Source organism: Vulpes vulpes, chromosome 2 (genome assembly GCF_048418805.1).
Source record: "Vulpes vulpes isolate BD-2025 chromosome 2, VulVul3, whole genome shotgun sequence".
NCBI classification, from domain to species: Eukaryota; Metazoa; Chordata; class Mammalia; order Carnivora; family Canidae; genus Vulpes; species Vulpes vulpes.
The window spans coordinates 88,593,253-88,609,390 of NC_132781.1; the positions used below are offsets into that span (position 1 = coordinate 88,593,253).

The window sequence follows — 16,138 nt, forward strand, 5'->3', positions numbered from 1 at the left end:
ATGGGATCCCTGGGTGGCGCAGCGGTTTGGCGCCTGCCTTTGGCCCAGGGCGCGATCCTGGAGACCCGGGATCGAATCCCACATCACGCTCCCGGTGCATGGAGCCTGCTTCTCCCTCTGCCTGTGTCTCTGCCTCTCTCTCTTTCTCTCTGCATGACTATCATAAATAAAAAAAATTAAAAAAAAATTAAAAAAAATAATGTCTTTAATATTTTAAACACGAATCATACAGAAAATCACGTGGCTTTCTAATACAGATTCAAGGCTACTCTAATTCAATTGCTTCAGACACCTATTATTTAAGAAATCTTTATAAAAATCTTTATAAAAAATATAAAAAATCTTTATAAAAAAATCTTTATAAAAAAATCTTTATAAAAATCTTTATAAAAAGACCAAAGGATTAATTATTTCAGCATCTCTTTCTCAATTCATTCCCCACCTGGCTTCTGTTTTTGGCTATTTCACAGTCAATGAATAGCAAAACTGGTTGGTAAGAAGGAAATGAAAAATAAGATTCAAATAATCATAGCCTATCTCCACCTCTCCAAATACTATCCTCTCCACCACCACCACTTCATGGAAGGAAACAAAATTTAAAATCTTCTGTAGGAATTATTTGCTCGACTGGAGTCATTGCAGGGTTTTTTTGTTCAGTATCGTTATTTCATTACTGCATTTTATACATTTCAAAACACATCTACACAAAGTACAATAAGTGACTACTAACTAGTAAAGCTGGGAAAGAGTAGATAAGACACTTTTATTAGCTAAAGTTCGGATAAATGAATTTCACGTTATTATACTTAGCTAGATTGGTCCTATTTTGTGTATATGAATAAAACTGCTACATTTCTAAGTCCAGAAACATGCTTCAATAGGTTAATTTTAACACCTCCATCAATTTTTTAAAAAGTGAAAGCATCTCAACTGTCCATATACAGTATCATGGGTCTTTATGCATGATTGTTTCCCCAATACCTGAACTAGCTTTTATCATATCAATGCTAGAATATAAATTCCACTTTAAAACATTACTTAGCAAAAAAAAAAAAAAAATCACTTTTGTGCTACCAATGAAAAAATTGAGGCTATTTGAAATTATAAACAAAACTGTAGTTAGGGTCTAATTTTAAGTCTGCTGTGTTTACAAAAAAAAAAAAAAAAGCTTCAAGAAGATAACTTTGAAAATACTGGTTTTGTGGGACACCTGGGTAGCTCAGCGGTTGAGCGTCTGCCTTCGGCCCAGGGCGTGATCCTGGAGTCTCCTGCACGGAGCCTGCTCCTCTCCCTCTGTGTGTCTCATGAAGAAAGAAAGAAAGGAAAGAAAAAAAGAAAGAAAGAGAGAGAGAGAGAGAAAGAAAAGAAAGAAAAGAAAGAAAGGAAAAGAAAAGAAAAGAAAAAAAAGAAAAGAAAAGAAAAAGAAGGAAGGAAGGAAGGAAGGAAGGAAGGAAGGAAGGAAGGAAGGAAAGAGAAAGAAAGAAAGAAAGAAAGAAAGAAAGAAAGAAAGAAAGAAAGAAAACAAACACTGGTTTTGGGAAATTCTCAAATTATCAGAATCACACAGCTCCGTTGTTAGAATTTCACATGATTTTGATATGTAATGGACCTGGCTGTATCACTGTTTGGAAAATACACCTGAAGATGCTTCCCACTTTGGGAGAATTGGGATACTTCAAAAGAGCCTCACAAAAGAGCTGCGAGTAATGTTTTCTAGGAGGCAAGTATCCTCTCTTCCAAGCAAAATTCCCATTTAACTTCCTAGCTTATGTTTTTCCTCAACAGTTTCCTCTGACACTCCTGGGTAGGCCAATCAAAAGATGTTCAAAAAACATAAAGAAACCTAGATACTGTATTTTTAAACTTTGCTGTAATGTAATTATACCAGTAAGACTCAAGTTGTCTTTATGAGTAGTATTAAGATACAATCTCACTAGGATCATCCTTAAGTTTTCCTTTCCATTCTCCCTTATTCTCTACTGGATATTCTAAAGCATCAGAAAAGGAAAGCTCATGAGTGAAAGGATTTACTCTGACAAATTGTGATCTTTATTATACTGTTCTCATGGTAAAAGATTTTAAACGCCCTAAGTATTCTTTAAAAGGAAATTAACGAAATGATTTAAATAATTTATTTCTACCTATGTGCAATGGATAAGAAACATTTTCCCTGAAATTTTTATTTTTATAATCTATTTGTATGGATAACATTGAAATTGCATTAATGTATGATAATCCTCAAAGTTGACTTTTATATATGGAATGCATTAGTTCAGTAAAGACATTCGAAGACATTTCAGGCTTATTTCCTTAATGACCAATGTTGACCGCATGTCAAAATGTCAGCGGTTCAGCTGTAAAGTGTTTGCATTGTTCAGTTTTACTTTTAAAAGTCTATCTAAATGGAACAGGACATTTGAGTGCTTTCCAATGGACTACTACAACAACAATAAACCTGGCTCAATTTTCTGGCCCAATATTAACTTGCAGAGAATACCAAATTAGGGAAAACAGATCAGAAATACATGTATTGTACTGGTCAAGTTTCAGTCAGGATTCCTTATGTGTGTTAACCTGAAACTCTTCCCTACTTTTCATATAAGTGCCTTAATCCTAAGAGAGATTTCATATTTTAATCATGCAATGACTTTCCTCAGTAGAAAACTGAAGTGATCAGGATCCCTTGGTGGCTCAGTGGTTTAGCGCCTGCCTTCCGCCGAGGGCATGATCCTGGAGTCCTGGGATCAAGTCCCACATCAGGCTCCCTGCATGGAGCCTGCTTCTCCCTCTCCCTCTGTCTCTGCCTCTCTCTCTCTCTCTCTGTGTCTCTCATGAATGAAAAAATAAAATCTTAAAAAAAAAAAAAAAGGAAAGAAAGAAAAGAAAACTGAAGTGATCTATAGAGTTTGGAGTTTCTTGAATTCATCAGTAGAAGCAAATTTCATTAGCCTTCCAACAAAGCAAACACAAAGACTGAAGAGCTCCTCCATGTTTATACATTCAATAAAAATTTATCCATATACTCTTATAAAATATGTAAACAAAACATCAGTGTAATCACAACTTCACACTCATCAGAGTGATTCCAGGTTGACCAGAGAGTCACTGGGAAAGTGCCTGCTTACCCTGATCTACTTAGAGATTCACACCAAACATGTTTGCACCATTACCAACACTTAATGTGACAATGCTTTAAGTGTTCACTCATTCAGGATCAAACCCATTTAAATATCTTTCTAAAGTTGTATCTGGATCAGGAAGCAGTTCTTTAAACATTTTTTTTTTATACTTAGCTTTTATGGGCCAAAATATTGTTTGCAATTTAACTTCCTTGGAAGAAAAAAGCTCAAAGATTTAAAAACTATGAGGGCAAAGTAGCTTGCTATTCAAAAACAGGATCAAGACTAGGAGAAAAATGTGGTACCCAAAGGGAAAAATCAAGAGAATATGAGTCATGCATGCAGTATGGTACAATTTTCATCCCAGACCTCTATGGCCGGGCATCTAGGTGTATATTATTTAATGGGAAGTGGCTGCATTCTCATCGGCCCGCCAAATCAGGCTTGGAAGGAAGAAATTTTAAGAAGTGAGGTAGATAAGAGGTACTGTTAAGAGAGGCTCTCTCAAGTTTTAGTCAGAGCTGCTGAAACTGACGGTGAGCTGACTGCTGCCCACCTGAGCAGTGCAGGAAGTGTCTCGGTGACCTTGCAGTCAGGGCTCCGGTCTAGGGGCAGCGGGACCCAGGGCTGTGCTGACCATGTGCCCCCCCCCCCCCCCCCCGCAGCAGGCTCCGGTCTAGGGGCAGCGGACCCAGGGCTGTGCTGACCATGTGCCCCCGCCCCCCGCAGCGGGCTCCGGTCTAGGGGCAGCGGACCCAGGGCTGTGCTGACCATGTGCCCCCCCCCCCCCCCGCAGCGGCCTCCGGTCTAGGGGCAGCGGACCCAGAGCTGTGCTGACCATGTGCCCCCCCCCCCCGCAGCGGGCTCCGGTCTAGGGGCAGCGGACCCAGGGCTGTGCTGACCATGTGCCCCCCCCCCCCCCGCAGCGGGCTCCGGTCTAGGGGCAGCGGACCCAGGGCTGTGCTGACCATGTGCCCCCCCCCGCAGCGGGCTCCGGTCTAGGGGCAGCGGACCCAGGGCTGTGCTGACCATGTGCCCCCCCCCCCCGCCGTCACGGACCTGCTCCCTGCCCGCAGCTCTAACAAGCCCTCCCCCACAGTGTCTGGAGACTAAAGGCGCCCGCATGCCGGGCCCCAACCAGGGTTTGGGGAAGGAACGGCGGCCTGGACGGAGGCTGTCCCCGGGCCCCGAGCGCACAGAACTGCCACGGGCACCGCGGGCCGCCGGCGGTAGAGACCGACGTCCTCAGTGCGCGGGCCCGGCTCTCCTCACTGGGAGGACCCGCCCGCCCGGCAGGACGGCTTCCCCCAACACTGTCCCCCTCGGGCCCGGTTAGGGCGAGGGCCGACGGGACGGACGAGCGCCTCCCGGAGGGCCAGCGGGGGCTCAGAAAGCGGTCCGCGGGCGGGGATGGGAGGCGGAGGGGAACACCGGGCGGGGACGGAGGGGGACGCAGGGGGAGGAGGAGGCGGAGGGGGCGGAGGGGGAGGAGGGGGGCGGAGGGAGAGGAGGGGGACGGAGGGGGGTGGAGGGGGGCGGAGGGGGAGGAGGGGGGTTGAGGGAGAGGAGGGGGACGGAGGGGGACGGAGGGGGACGCAGGGGGCGGAGGGGGAGGAGGGGGGCGGAGGGAGAGGAGGGGGACGGAGGGGGGTGGAGGGGGGCAGAGGGGGAGGAGGGGGGCGCAGGGGGGCGGAGGGGGGCGCAGGGGGAGGCTCAGCGGCCGCGCCGCCCTCCGGAGGCGCCGGGCGTCGGGCTGCCCGGGCCCTCCCCGCGGCCGCCCTCTCCGCGCCCCCGGCCGCCCCTCGCCCCGCCCCGCCCCAGCCCCCGCCTCGCGCCAGCCCCCGCCTCGCCCCGCTCCCTGCCCCCGCCTCCTGCGCCGTCGGCCGCTCCGCGGTGCCGGGTCCCGGCGGGCGCGCCACTTACCCGCCGCGATGGGGTTTACGTAGCGGCCGTCGTCACTGCTTACGGACGGGAGGAGGTGGGGACGGCGCCCCGGCGGCCCCGCGTCGCCCCCACGTCAGCTCTGGGGCGGTAGCCACAGCCTCCCCGCCGACCCGGGACCAAAAGTAGCGCAGCAGCCGACCGAACCGCGTCCTCGCGTCCCGCCCTCCCCTCCCCCCTCCCCCACTCGGCGACCGCCTCCCCGGGGACTCCCGGCGGAAGAAAACCCAGACTCGAACCCTGCCCCCTGCCGGCCGCCAGCGGGAGTGCAGCGCCGACAATCCAACAATTAGATGGAACGGGGGAGGGGAGGAGGGAAAGGAGGGGCCGGGGGGCGGGGCCTGAGTGGTCGGGAGGAGGGGCCTCGGGTGGCGAGGAGGGCCGGGCAGGGGGCGGGGCCCCGGGTGGCGAGGAGGGCCGGGGGCGGGGGCGGGGCCGGGGGCGGGGCCTCGGGTGGCGAGGAGGGCCGGGCAGGGGGCGGGGCCCCGGGTGGCGAGGAGGGCCGGGCAGGGGGCGGGGCCTCGGGTGGCGAGGAGGAGGACCGAGTCCTGGAAGCCGGAAGCTGCCGGCTCGTGCACGGTTAACGGCGGTCGTTGGTGCTTCTCTGCCGGGGTTGCTCGTTCTCTAGGCTGCGGCCAGCGCGCCCTTTGCCCCAACCGAAGCTGAAGTGCCCGAGCGGACCCGGGAGCGTCCCCAGCCCCACGCTCCTGCGGCGCCTGCCGTCGCGGGGACCCTGTGGACGTGGCCCCCGGGAGCTGGCTGTCCTCGTTCCCAGCCTGCTGCCGCCTCCCCGGCGACGGTGCGTCGGGGTGTGCAGAAACAGCGGTAGGCCCCCCTGCCCCCTGCCCCCCTGCCCCGCTGCCCCCTCCCCCCCCTGCCCCCTGCCTCGCGCCCCCCCTGCCCGCCTGCCCCCTGCCCCCCTGCCCCCTGCCCCGCTGCCCCCTGCCCCCCTGCCCGCTGCCCCATGCCCCCTGCCCGCCTGCCCCCCTGCCCCGCTGCCCCCCTGCCCCCCTGCCCCGCTGCCCCCCTGCCCCGCTACCCCCTGCCCCGCTACCCCCTGCCCCGCTGCCCCCTGCTCCCCTGCCCCGCCGCCCCCCTGCCCCCTGCCCCCCTGCCCCCCTGCCCCGCTGCCCCCCTGCCCCGCTACCCCCTGCCCCGCTGCCCCCTGCTCCCCTGCCCCGCTGCCCCCCTGCCCCCTGCCCCCCTGCCCCCCTGCCCCGCTGCCCCGCTACCCCCTGCCCCGCTGCCCCCTGCCCCGCTGCCCCCTGCCCCGCTGCCCCCCTGCCCGCCCCCCTGCCACCTGCCCCCCGGGAGATGCGACACAGGAAAGGAAGGCTCTGGGTGGCAAGCAAACTCCATGCCTCTGAAGTAGGAGCGGTTGGTTCCCATCCAGGGGAAGGCGAGGGCCCTCCAGTTAGCGGAGCGTTCCTGCCCCTCCCTCTGGACCCCTTCTGCGTGCCCAGAACTTCCCCAACTGCAAGGCTGAGGAAGCCCTCCCAAAGGGAGCCTCGGTAGCCTAAAGATAAGCCGCTCTACATTCAGAAAACACGAATTCAAGCAGGGATTACCGCCTAACTTTATAGTACTCAGGGGTGTGAGATGCAGGAAACCAATGTCAAGGACACCACTTGATAAGTCGCTAAGAAAAAATAAAAACATGTCAACGTAGTGCAGGTAGAGAAGGGAAGCTTTGTGAAATATTAGAATCTGTAGAGTGGGAGAAAATCCTGAACTCTGCAGCCCCGGATTTTGGCCAGCCTGAACTGCTTCCAGCAGTACTGCATAGGGAGCAGATAGAACACAAATCTAAGTTCACTTCCCCCTTTTGAGTAAGAATTCGGAAGTTCCTCCTTGCGTTATCATAGACAATGTCCATCTCGACCACTTAGGAATACCAATTTCTTAATAAGGAACATTAGCAAGTTAACAGAATTGAATTTAAAAAACAACCAAGTCCTTTTGTGTGTGTGTGTGTAGTTAAGGCAGGCACAGAATATTTTTAGGTAAGTAATACAGCTCATTTTAGCCCAGGGGAAAAGGGGTCACTAGAAGGGAAGGGAATAAAAAGGGGTTATCAAACACTCAAATCTTACTATTCATCATGGTCAAGGTTGACCAGTGCAGGATGAATAGGTTTTTAGCCACAAGTGATTGAAATTGTGATCATTCACCTTCCCCAAAACATTGCTTTCCACCTGGTTGTTTGCTGCTAAATTTAACAAAGTATACATTCTTCATATAGATAGAATCTATTAGATATAGGACTTAAGATGTAAGTGGTAAATCAACATACACTAAAATGTAAATGTCAACTCTTTCTTGAGAGTACCTGGAGTCTGAAGAGAAAGGGCATGACAGAGCAGCAGGATCTTGTAGTCCCATAGGCCACAAGTCCAATACACATCTCACTGGGCTAAAATCAAGGGATTGTTGGCTCCAGCGAAAAGTCCATTTCCTTGCATTTTTCGTCTTCTAGAGGCCATCCACATTCCTTGATTGATTCCTTTTCCTCCATCTTCAAAGCCAGCAACAGCTGGTGGAGTCTTTTGCTGCCATCGTTATGATTTTGTCTCTCACCTCCCTCTTTTACTTACTAAAACCTTGTTTTAATATTGGGCCTACCCTAATAATCCAGGATGATCTTCCCATATCAAAATTAGCTGATGAGCAAACTTGATTCTATCTGTAACAATTTCCTTTTGCCACATAACCTGTTCACAAGTTACGGGATTAGGATGGAGACATCTCTGGGGAGTGAGCTATTCTGCCTACCCATAGTGAAGGATTCTAACATAAGCTTGAGCTCTTAGAAAAATCACCTGCCTCTAGGAAGTATCCCTTGCAAATATTTCAAATGTTTGACTAGAAATGCCAATAACTGATTTATCACTTTCTTATTACCTATGATATAGAAAATCTTTAAATTTTTAATTTTTAAATCAGGGGTAAAGAAGAACAGATTAGGAAGGTACAAGTTTTTAAATGGGAAGAATAATATACCTACTTCTTAGCATTGTTGTAAAGATTAAGTAACTACCATAAAGTATGTGCTCAATAAAAAAACTAGCCAAAATGGGTGATGGGTATTAAGGAGGACACTTGTGATGAGCACTGTTACACATAAGTGATAAATCACTAAATTTTACACCTGAAACCAATTTTACCATATATGTTAACTAACTACAATTTTAAATAACTTGAAGTGGAGCAGGGTGGTGGGGAGGAATATTTTTATGTTGGTCCAGTTGAAGAACCCCCCCACCCCACCCCACCCCCCACCCCACCCCCACCCCCCGTGAGTGGGCCCAGGCCTAACCCTGAGGCAGCCCATCCAGGCGCCTCCCATGAATTCAAGCAACGAAAACATTCTGTTTTCCCGAGATAAAAAAACTATCTCCCGCCTCGCCCTGACTGGAAAAGTCCCTGAATATGGTCGTGTTGACCTTCAAAGAAATCAATAACGTCATAACCCGAATGCTATGCTACTCCCGCGTTTTCTTTGCCTTTAAAAGATGCCTGTAATTGCTAATCGGGGCGCTCTGCCACCTCTGAGGCGGAGAGCCCGTTTGCGCAAACGTTCAATAAACCCTCTTGCTTGTTGCATCTGCCTGTCTGGGGTCTGAGTCTCTGGGGCGTCCACCGGGACACGTTGGCACCCGTGAGCAAGGGTCCAACACAGTGTCTAGGTTTTTGGGCTCCTCACTTAGGCAATATTGCTCTGTAGGAGGGGGACGGCTAGAACATCTACTTTCCTGAGAAAATACAGGCTGTGGGTCACACCCATATATTCTCCCTTCACCTCAAAATATCTTAAATCATCCCTTCCATTATGGGTCAGGAGGAACACCTCCCTCCTTTGCTTTCTAAATCCAGTTATAAAATAGGTGTCATTTCTTTCCCATACCAGATCTAAGTCAATTATCTGTTGTCTTGTACCTTTATTCTCTTCCTCTAGGCTCCATCTCCTCTCCCTGCAAATGTATCCTATCTGCCTCTACTTGAAAAGTGTTGACTGCTTCTCCTACCAGAAAAGCTACAGGGTTGCCAGCTCTAGGGTGCCCATTCACATTACACTTTTCTCCATATGCCTGTTGCATCTCTTGCCATCATCTCACTATCAGACTACTCAGGAATAGAGAAGGCACTTACTATATTCACTTCCTCACCACCTACTACTCATTTCTAACTTCCTGGCTGTCTGATATTTGCCCTCTTTCCCCTCCCCCAACACCCCCCCCCCCAAGACCTCTTTCTGATTACAGAATCTGAAACTTTTTTTTTTTTTCACTCTTCATGCTGCTTGACCTACCTTAGTGTCTCCTCTCTGAGTTTCCATGACATTTGACTCTCCTGGTTTCACTCATCTTTGCTTCCCTAACGTGGATAGTTCTGAGTTTTCTGCCCTTGATCATCTTCTACATTGTCCTCCTTAGTTACCATTCTCACTTCTGTTGAAAAGAAAGAAACTTGCCTCCAATATAGGTCATCCTAAGTATTTCTATTTGGTTCATTTTCCTAATACATGGCTCTTGTGATGTGATTTCTCTTATTAAAAATCTTGATTGAAAAAAAAATCTTGAATGATTGAGGGAGTGGGACTTATGGGGTCAAAGGTGGAAAGGAGATTGAATTCCCTTTGGTGGCCTCTTGAAGAGTCTACTACACGTACATACTACATATTCTAAAAACATAAAATTTTAGTTAACACAAAAACTTAGATCTAATTGGCTAAGTCCAAATATCCTAGTTTTGCATAAAACCTTTAATGATGTGGGCCCAACTTAAGTTTACAGCCCTATTCCATGTTAGTCTCTTGTGTTTTGTATCACACTGGTTCTCAAAACATCCTGCACATCAGAGTCACATGAAGAGCTTGAAAAGATGTACCCAGGCCATCGGCCCTACCTGTTGACTTACTGAGAATCCTCAAAGAAAGGGCCTATAAATCTACCTCTTTTAAGATCTCCAGTGAGTTGCAAGATTATTACTTGGCAGCACTTCAGCCAAAACTTACTACTTACTGTTATATATAATTACCTTACATTTTCCGATCTTTTTTGCCTTAATTCACCCCATTTTCTCACCAGTTCTCTATATCTGCCTATCAAAATCTTCTCCATCCTATCAGATCCAGCTTACATACTATCTTCTTTACTCTCACTTAGCCCAAAGTAAGCACTGAATAGATATTAGCTGTAATTAATATTTTATATGACTTGGGCAAGTTCCTTCATTGACTTGTGCAGAATCAAAGCTCTAGAAAGAATCTTAACCCCCCCCCCAAAAAAAAGAAAGAGTCTTAAAAACCTAAGTTGACCCACTTTGTTTTATAAGTTAGAAAGTGGAGGGATGCCTGGGTGGCCCAGTTGGTTAAGCATCTGACTCTTGATTTTGGCTCAGGTCATGATCTCAGGGTGGTGAGATCGAGCCCCACATCAGGCTCCATTTGCATTGAGGAGTCAGCTTGAGGATTCTCTCTCTCCTTCTCCCTCTATCCCTCTCTCCCCTGCACTTGGTGGACACCCATCTCTGTGCATTCTCTCTGCGTCTCTCTCAAAAAGATAAAATCTTTTTTTTTTTTAAAGTGGAGACTAGTTAGAAAACTTGCTTTGGCTAATAAGTAGTAATATCAGGACTAGGATCGAGGCTTTGTGATTTTTAATCCTGTACTACATCTGTTATACCACAAGTTCTCAGAATTTTGCATTGTTTAAATGACTACTACTTTACCAGTTTACCATAGATGAGAGAAAATGGATTCACTTGAAAGTAGTTTACACAGGCCCTTTCTATTCAAGATTTAGGATTTGGGATTTTAACAACTGTAGTTTTCCCGATTTAAATATTTCAGAAAAGTAAAACAAGTCATTGTAACATATACTTGATTTATGATGTCTCCAATTTGCTGTTTGGGAAGAAATATTTCATTCTACTAGAAAGTGAATAGTCCTAGCTTCCAACATGAGAAATACCTTTTGCATGTGGGTATATGTCCTTTTTTTTTTTTTTTAATTTTGTAAACTTAAACCTCCAAATCTAATGGCTATGAACTCAGAAGAATATTTAAAATATTTATTTATACAAACAGGCCACTGAATTCTTTAAAATGAGGAGATTGTTTGGAGTCTTTAAACTTTTATGTGTAATTTTTTAAATCATAAAAATATAATGAAAACCTACTTTCAAATGTTTCCTACATGTTTTTATTCACAACAAATTCAGTTGCCTGCCAAGATTTATTCTTTTCACATAGGATCACATTGTAGCTATTGTCAGAACCAATAAGGCCTGAAAAGCTAAGACGCTTGGCTAAATTAACTGACCACTGTTCATCCTTGGAAATTGCAGGATTTGATAGAATTAATATAGCAATTTGGTTCTGTTATTCGAATATGTTTTTTTAAGATTATATTTATTGAATAAATGAGAGACAGAGAGAGGCTGAGACACAGGCAGAGGGAGAAGCAGGCTCCATGCAGGGAGCCCAATGTGGGACTTGATCCCAGAACTACAGGATCACAACCTGAGCTGAAGGCAGACGCTCAACCACTGAGCCACCCAGGCGTCCCCAAATATTTTTTGATAAAATTATGATAGTAGTTAGTGTTTCTTTTATTTTTATATTTTTAAGTATATAAATAAGATGTCAGAGGAACACCAGCATGTCAAAGACATGAATGAGCATTCAGAGCATATGAACTGCTAAGTACCTTATTAATTAAATTATTAAAAAGAAATTTGGAACTAGTCCTGGAAATAAATCCAATGACTATTATTTAAGACTCTTTAAAAGAATTGAGCAGGGGATCCCTGGGTGGCTCAGCAGTTTGGCACCTGCCTTTGGCCCAGGGCGCGATCCTGGTGTCCCAGGATTGAGTCCCACGTCAGGCTCCCGGCATGGAACCTACTTCTCCCTCCTCCTGTGTCTCTGCCTCTTTCTCTCTATGTCTATCATACATAAATAAATAAATCTTTAAAAAATAAAAAATAAAAGAATTGAGCAAAATAAATAATAAATAAATAAATAATAAATAGAATTGAGCCCCAATGTATGAGAGGATTAGAAGGTTACTGGATTGAAATACAACAGCTTATCCCATGACCAAGAGGCTGATTTTAACAAATGTTTGGTCAGGACAAAATTCTGAAGATGAATTTCCACTACATTGAAATGGCAGCTATCAAAACTCAGGTGTGCACGTGGTTGTCTGAAGAAGGAGAAATCAGGGTAAGTCTAACTAAAAACAGATATTAAGAGATAGCATATCTTTATCACTGGATAAAAAGCACCAGATTAGATTGATTCAGATGGTAAAATGGGCAAATGACCTAGCCAAGGGCAGCCCCCATGGCTCAGTGGTTTAGCGTTCCCTTCAGCCCAGAGTATGATCCTGGGGACCCAGGATCAAGTCCCATGTCAGGATCCCTGCATGGAGCCTGTTTCTCCCTCTGCCTGTGTCTCTGCCTCTCTCTCTCTGTGTGTGTCTCATGAATAAATAAAAATCTTAAAAAAAAAAAAAAAAACTTTAAGAAGACATGACATTATGGGGAATGTGTTAAGTAGCTTCCAAAACAGTTGAATGCTCACCACAGGCTTCTAAATACCTGTTTGCTTGCTTTTGTTTGACTTATCTAGTTCAGTGCCATGTGTTAGAAATGTTTAATAACTGTTTCCTAGTAAGATGAGAACTAAGATGCTGTTGTTAAATGAGTCGTATGAAAAAATGCCCTTGAAATGAAGGATTAGCCAGTGTGTCTCTGTAAAACATGACAGGAATGATATCAATATTGTCTGTGTATTAAATGCCTCATTTTTAAGGATGCTTCATCAATAACAAATACTCCAACTAGAATTTACCAAATTCTTAGTCTTCATAAATTGAAAACCACTTATTTTGTAGGTTATAGTGCCATCATGTGGATGTCTTTTCGTAAAATGAAATGTAACATTTTAGTAATGGAGACTATTTTTATGATTGGGAAACCCAGTCACCCACACACAGGCATGACAACTTATAATTTAGTGCTGATTTCTAAGACTGGCTGTATATAGATTCACTTGGGATTTCTGAATCTATGTTGTTAGCATATAGAATTTGGAAACATTTTTTAGATGATCAAAAGACTTTCTGAATATAATAGCTTGAATATTCATGCTGTCTCTACAGATGGTCAGAGTTTTCTTTTTAACATGTCTATTATAAAGGATACAGATGAACAGCCAGATGAAAAGATACTAGGTCTAGAAGAATCCCAAGCACAGGAGCTTCTGTCCTTTGGAGTTGGGGTGTGCCACCATCCTGGCACATGGATGTGTTCCCAACCTGGAAGCTCTCAGAATCCCATAGTTTATAGAGATTTTATAGAGGCTGCATCATGTAGGCAATCTCCAGCCTCCAGAGGATTGGGGGGTGGGGGGTGGGGGGAGGTTAAAGTTCCAAGCTTCTTTTTTTAAAAAAATTTTAAAATGTGTTTATTTGAAAGAGAGAGAGCACAAGTGGGGGACCCACAGAAATATAGAGTTGGAAGGAACTTTAGAATTCTTCTGCATTTAAGTTTTATTTAGTAGTGTAACTCCTTTTTAAGATAAAAACTGAACTAACAGTGGTGCCTGGGTGGCTCAGTCATTTGGGCATCTGCCTTTGGCTCAGATCATGATCTCGGGGTCCTGAGATTGAGCCCCACATCAGGCTCCCTGCTCAGCACAGAGTCTGCTTCTCCCTCTTCCTCTCCTCCCTGCTCATGTGTGCTCCCCTCTTTCAACTCACCCTGTCTCTCAAATCAAATCAAACTAATGGATCAAGAGGAAAAGAATTTAAAATAAGTTTCAGGGCAGCCCCGGTGGCCCAGCGGTATAGCGCCACCTTCAGCCTGGGGTGTGATCCTGGGGGCCTGGGATCGAGTCCCACGTCGGGCTCCCTGCATGGAGCCTGCTTCTCCCTCTGCCTGTGTCTCTGCCCCTCTCTCTCTCTCTCTCTCTCTCTCTGTGTGTGGGTGTGTGTGGGTGTCTCATGAATATATAAATAAAATCTTTAAGAAAAAGAAACATATGAGACTTTGTACTGTTTTGCTTTAACAGTTATCATTTAGAGAAAATAAAATAAACAAAATCTTAAAAAAAAAAAAAACTAATAAAAACAAGTACTCTGAAGTTGAGACTGAACCCTAAAGTCCTCCAAGAAGAAGGATGTGGTTGGGAATGTCCTTTGGATTTCTCAGTTAGAATATTGTTTAATAAACATTGGATGTTACTTTGTGTAGGCACTGTATATAGGCAATAAAAATGTGAGGGAGAGTCTGTCCAGTGTTACAGAAAACAAGAATGTACAGGAACTTTAGAAAATAGCAACTTTTAAGAGGTGAACAGAAAGGAAAAGAACCAGCAAAGACATTTGGAAGTGTGTCCTGTGAGACAGGAGCAGACCACAATGAGTATAGTATGGATTGGCTGACCTGCACCTGAGCTCCTTTTCTCCTCTACTCTCCCACCAGTAACAGTGATTGAAGAAGAAGGGCTTTCAGGTACCCTGAAGGTAGATGATGTCTGAAGTGGAGAAAATGGTGAATGCTTGAGGCTTGAGTCAGATAACTACCCTAGAAGCACCATATCCCTCGTCCTAACCTCATCTGGAGGAGCACAAACTAATATCTAGGTTTGTCTTCCTTTCCCTTACTAGCCAAGGCAGCTGATGATCCCAAGGAGTAAATATGAGCACAAGCTTCTGAAACATATGAGGAGCAATATAACTACTAAAGAAAAACAATCATAGAAACTTCTTGTAACAGAGCAAATCAAACTAATGGATCAAGAGGAAAAGAATTTAAAATAAGTTTCAGGGCAGCCCCGGTGGCCCAGCGGTATAGCGCCACCTTCAGCCTGGGGTGTGATCCTGGGGGCCTGGGATCGAGTCCCACGTCGGGCTCCCTGCATGGAGCCTGCTTCTCCCTCTGCCTGTGTCTCTGCCCCCCTCTCTCTCTCTCTCTCTCTCTCTCTCTCTCTGTGTGGGTGTGTGTGGGTGTCTCATGAATATATAAATAAAATCTTTAAGAAAAAGAAACATATGAGACTTTGTACTGTTTTGCTTTAACAGTTATCATTTAGAGAAATTAAAATAAAATAAATTTTATCTGCATTTCTCCAACATTCTTCATTTCTTTGTGTAAATCCAAGTTTCAATCCAATATTATTTATCCTCTTGAAGAACTTCCTTTAACATTTCTTGTGGAATAGGTCTGATGGCAATGAGTTCTCTGTTTTTGTTTGTCTAAAGAAGACTTTATTTCTCCTTCACTTTTGAAAGATATTGTTGCTGGGTATAGATTTCTAGGTTGACTGATTTTTCCTCAGCATTTAAGGTATTACTCCATTGTCTTCTGGCTTGCCTGGTTTCTAACTAGAGGTTCTCTGTAATCCATACCTTTTGTCTTCATGTCATTCCCTCCTCTCTCCTGTGGTTGCCTTCAGGATGCTATGTTTGTCTTTTGTTTTCATCATTTTGAATAGGATATGTCTGTGTGTGTTTACCTTGATTAGTGTTCTCTCAGTTTCATGGATCTTTAGTTTGGTGTCTACCATTGAATTTGGAAAATGCTTAAGTATCCTTTGCTTGAATATTTCATCTGCTGTCATACTCTCTTCTCTTTCAGGTGTTCCAATTATGCAGATGTTTGATATCACACAGCTCTTTTATTTTCTGTTCTATTTCACTTTTATTTCTCTTAGTGTTTCACTTTGGGTAAGCTCTATTGATTATCTTCAGGGTCACTAATTCTTTCTTCAGCGATGTCAAGTCTACTTATGAGCATATTGAAGCATTCTTCATGTCTGTTACTATGTGTTTTTTGGTACGATTTTCCTATTTATTCTTTTTTGCTAAAATTACATATTTTCCACCTTTTCTAACAGAAACTTTATTTTTCTTTTCTTTTCTTTTTTTTTTAAATAGGGTTCACACTTAGCATGGAGCCCAACACAGGGCTTGAACTCATGACCCTGAGACCAAGACCTGAGCTGAAATCAAGTGTCAGATGCTTAACCAACTGAGCTACCCAGACATCCTTCCATCAGAAACTTTATT

The 16,138-nt window shown here is 45.4% G+C and overlaps 1 protein-coding gene and 1 long non-coding RNA gene across 15 annotated transcripts in view; one reads left to right on the forward strand and one right to left on the reverse strand.

Moving 5' to 3' along the window:
• CREM (cAMP responsive element modulator) overlaps window positions 1-5,255 on the reverse strand; it is a 71,476-nt gene extending 66,221 nt beyond the window's left edge. For 10 of the 14 annotated variants that reach the window (XM_072749190.1, XM_072749188.1, XM_072749182.1 and 7 more), the window contains exon 1: window positions 5,043-5,232. The gene's annotated coding sequence lies outside the window, so the exon portion shown is untranslated. Of the gene's footprint in view, window positions 1-5,042 lie in introns of all 14 variants that reach the window. The other 4 variants (XM_072749184.1, XM_072749180.1, XM_072749178.1 and 1 more) reach the window with 3 other exon arrangements.
• A 366-nt stretch (window positions 5,256-5,621) lies between these two features.
• LOC140597900 (uncharacterized) lies at window positions 5,622-14,862 on the forward strand. The gene is made up of 3 exons (XR_011999909.1): window positions 5,622-5,885; window positions 12,196-12,288; window positions 14,738-14,862. It is a non-coding gene; the product is annotated as an uncharacterized lncRNA (long non-coding RNA).
• The last annotated feature ends 1,276 nt before the right edge of the window (window positions 14,863-16,138 follow it).